The sequence below is a fragment of the Oncorhynchus keta genome, chromosome 37, assembly GCF_023373465.1.
Source record: "Oncorhynchus keta strain PuntledgeMale-10-30-2019 chromosome 37, Oket_V2, whole genome shotgun sequence".
NCBI lineage: Eukaryota > Metazoa > Chordata > Actinopteri > Salmoniformes > Salmonidae > Oncorhynchus > Oncorhynchus keta.
In genome coordinates, this window is record NC_068457.1 from 14,126,471 (window position 1) to 14,131,049 (window position 4,579).

Genomic DNA, 4,579 nt, shown 5'->3' on the forward strand with positions numbered 1-4,579 from the left:
ATTTTTATTTTGCTTTCATGTAATGAACATAGTACATAAACAAGTCCAAATTGGTGAAGTGAAATAGAAAAAAACATGTTTAAAAAAAATGTGTGTGTGCAAATCTATTCAGCACCTTTGCTATGAAGCCCTTAAATAAGATCTGGTGCATTTAAATGTCTTGGAATGGCCTAGCCAAAGCCCAGACCTCAATCCAATTGAGAATCTGTGGTATGACTTGAAGATTGCTGTACACCAGCAGGAACCCATCCTACTTGAAGGAGCTGGAGTAGTTTTGTCTTGAAGAATGGACAAAAATCCCAGTGGCTAGATGTGCCAAGATTTTAGAGACATACCACAAGAGACTTGCAGCTGTAATTTCTGCAAAAGGTGCCTCTACAACGTATTGACTTTGGGAGGGGTGAATAGTTATGCACACTCAAGTTTTCTGTTTTTTTGGCTTTTTTCTTGTTTGTTTCACAATAAAAAAATATTTTGCATCTTCAAAGTGGTAGGCATGTTGTGTAAATCAAACGATACAAACCCCCCAATAATCAATTTTAATTCCAGGTTGTAAGAGAACAAAATAGGAAAAATGCCAAGGGGGGTATATACTTTCACAAGGCACTGTAACACAATTGACTCCAAAATGACACAATACATTATTTACCATTAATTTCTATTGAGCACAAAATAATCTGATACATAACCAAGCCTAACATAAAATGCATCCCAACAAGTTTTTAGAGTCACAAGTTTGATGTAGTTATTGTGTGCTCAGAATATGGGACCAAACACTAAACTTAATTTTTTTATTTTTTAAGAATCTTTAGAGGTGTCAATAAAAAATAGTATTACTTGTCAAGCACAATCTCTTTACTCTGAGCAATTGTATTAGTATAGAAACATCTCATTTTCATTTTTTATATATACAATATAGCTCAGTATTTTTATAAATTATTTTCTACAGTCATTAATTGTCACGCCCTGATCTTAGCGATCTTTATTATTCTTTATGTTTGGTTAGGTCGCGGTGTGACTCGGGTGGCAAATTCTATGTCTTCTGTTTCTTTGTTTATGGCCAAGTGTGGTTCCAAATCAGAGGCAGCTGTCTATCGTTAACTCTGATTGGAGATCATACTTAGGCAGCCCTTTTTCCCACCATTAGGTTGTGGGATCTTGTTTTCTGTTTCGTTTCTGTAGCCTGACAGAACTGTGCGCTTTCGTTTTTTGACTTTGTTATTTTTGTTTGGTGTCATCAATAAAGTTACAATGTACGCCTACCACACTGTGCCTTGGTCTCCTTCTACCAACGAGAGCCGTAACATTATTGTTCATCTTCATCAAGGGTGTCAATAATTTCGGACCCCACTGTACATGACAATGTGTATTTGATATGCAGTTGTAAAATATACATTACACGTGGCACCATAGCAAATGCACTTCTGAGTTCCTACGTGTGTTGAGTCTCCAATAAACATTCATCATGCTGCATATGGACAAACCCCGTGTCTGAATTGAGTCTTGTTTTTTGATGCATCTCCAAACCTCCCTTAGAAGGGTGAGTGTCTGGTAAACTGTATAGAGAGTGCTGCTACACTTGCATGATTTACTGTCATAGAAAAATATAGCAGTGCAGTTGTATGATATATTTTCATATTGGAAAAATGAGAGCCATGCGTTAAAAGGAGACAATAAAATGTCACTGCTTTGTCCACTTGATCTTATCACATGTCCTTCAGACATCATTCTCACACTCTCACAAAGAATGACAGCAATATATACCATATGCAGTCGATAAAACATAGTTGTTTGGGAAGTTGTCTGTTAAATAGCTCTGATAATATTTGGTTCTAGTGTTGTTACATAATCAATGGTAGGTCAAGTTCAGCGGATACTTATTTTAGGATTCATGAATATTTAATCTTGATATAACACCATGCACTGTGGGGAACACAATCTGAGAAATGGATTTTAGAATCTTGACTGTAACACACCCTAATGCCTCCAACGTTCATAAAATATAATCTTAAATGAGCTATGTTTGGCTATTATCTGTACAATTCTTAGCTATGTACCCTATTGTGCAGATATAGGCCTAGGTTGTCCACAGCTTATATTTCATATCTGACTGATACAGGTATTAATAAAGTCTGACTGATACAGGTATTAATACATTCTGATACAGGTATTAATAAAGTCTGACTGATACAGTTATTAATAAAGTCTGACTGATACAAGTATTAATAAAGTCTGACTGATACAAGTATTAATAATGTCTGACTGATACAGGTATTAATAAAGTCTGACTGATACAGGTATTAATAAAGTCTGACTGATACAGGTATTAAAACATTCTGACTGATACAGTTATTAATAAAGTCTGACTGATACAAGTATTAATAAAGTCTGACTGATACAAGTATTAATAATGTCTGACTGATACAGGTATTAATAAAGTCTGACTGATACAGGTATTAATAAAGTCTGACTGATACAGGTATTAAAACATTCTGACTGATACAGGTATTAATAAAGTCTGACTGATACAGGTATTAATAAAGTCTGACTGATACAGGTATTAATAAAGTCTGACTGATACAGGTATTAATAAAGTCTGACTGATACAGGTATTAATAAAGTCTGACTGATACAGGTATTAATAAAGTCTGACTGATACAGGTATTAATAAAGTCTGACTGATACAGGTATTAATAAAGTCTGACTGACACAGGTATTAATAAAGTCTGACTGATACAGGTATTAATAAAGTCTGACTGATACAGGTATTAATAAAGTCTGACTCATACAGGTATTAATAAAGTCTGACTGATACAGGTATTAATAAAGTCTGACTGATACAGGTATTAATAAAGTCTGACTGATACAGGTATTAATAAAGTCTGACTGATACAGGTATTAATAAAGTCTGACTGATACAGGTATTAATAAAGTCTGACTGAAACAGGTATTAATAAAGTCTGACTGATACAGGTATTAATAAAGTCTGACTGATACAGGTATTAATAAAGTCTGACTGATACAGGTATTAATAAAGTCTGACTGATACAGGTATTAATAAAGTCTGACTGATACAGGTATTAATAAAGTCTGACTGATACAGGTATTAATAAAGTCTGACTGATACAGGTATTTTATAAAGTCTGACTGATACAGGTATTAATAAAGTCTGACTGATACAGGTATTAATAAAGTCTGACTGATACAGGAATTAATAAAGTCTGACTGTAACGGTTATCTTGTGGTGAAGGAGAGTCGGACCAAAATGCAGCGTGTAGATTGCGATCCATGTTTAATGAACAACGTAAACACGAATTAACACAAACACTACAAAACAAAGAATGTAAATAACGAAACGAAAACCGAAACAGCCTATACTTGTGTCAACTAACACAGCGACAGGAACAAAGAAACTAAGGACAATCACCCACGACAAACTCAAAGAATATGGCTGCCTAAATATGGTTCCCAATCAGAGACAACGATAAACACCTGCCTCTGATTGAGAACCACTCCAGACAGCCATAGACTTTGCTAGATACCTCACTAAGCTACAATCCCAATACCAACACCAAAACCCCAAGACAAAACACACCACAATACAAAAACCCCATGCCACACCTTGGCCTGACCCAATACATGAAGATAAACACAAAATACTTCGACCAGGGCGTGACACTGACTGACACAGGTATTAATAAAGTCTGACTGACACAGGTATTAATAAAGTCTGACTGATACAGGTATTAAAAAAGTCTGACTGATACAGGTATTAAAAAAGTCTGACTGATACAGGTATTAATAAAGTCTGACTGATACAGGTATTAATAAAGTCTGACTGATACAGGTATTAATAAAGTCTGACTGATACAGGTATTAATAAAGTCTGACTGATACAGGTATTAATAAAGTCTGACTGATACAGGTATTAATAAAGTCTGACTGATACAGGTATTAATAAAGTCTGACTGATAGAGGTATTATAAAAGCTGTCAAACTGTTTGACATTGCTGTGGGTGGCTCTAACCCTGCCCGAGGTTAACCAATGGATCTTGTTCTCCTGTTAGGTCTGATATTGTCCATTTTCAAAAGAATACTCCCGCGGGATTGCAAATGTCACAGAATGTCAGGCCAATCGTACTGTTCTCAAAGCCAAATGTTAGTTCATGTATTATGCCGGTTCCCTTTCTGCCGCACCAGGTGCTCCATGATTGGATAATGGGTTTAAGATGCCTAGATCTTCACCCCGGTCATATGTCGACATAGTGCACTGGGATTGCACGTGTTACAGGGGGCTACAGGGGAAATGGGATTGTTTTCAGTATTACTGTACTTGATGGGGCCTGTATTTGCAATAAAGATTTAGGTACAGTATGGATTATTGCAGGAACTTATTTCTATAATGTGTTGAAAAGAAAAACAAAAGTTGACTGTATCTTAGTGGCATCATTCCAGAATAACTGGAATAAGCATGTGTATTTATCTTATAGATTAGACAGGCCTAATTAGTAGCAGTTAGATCAGAAGCAGTAAGTACTGCATGTGTCTGTAGGTCAGGAGGCTATGTGCTCTGGAAAAG

At 35.7% G+C, this 4,579-nt stretch overlaps 1 long non-coding RNA gene across 7 annotated transcripts; it reads left to right on the top strand.

The window, feature by feature from the left end:
• Nucleotides 1-2,492: 2,492 nt before the first annotated feature.
• Nucleotides 2,493-4,374, top strand: LOC127916615 (uncharacterized). 7 transcript variants are annotated; one of them, XR_008095393.1, is made up of 3 exons: nt 2,493-2,583; nt 3,718-3,769; nt 3,822-4,374. It is a non-coding gene; the product is annotated as an uncharacterized LOC127916615 (long non-coding RNA). The 7 variants fall into 7 exon arrangements; XR_008095391.1 differs by having other exon boundaries at nt 2,519-2,609; XR_008095390.1 differs by having other exon boundaries at nt 2,545-2,635.
• The last annotated feature ends 205 nt before the right edge of the window (nt 4,375-4,579 follow it).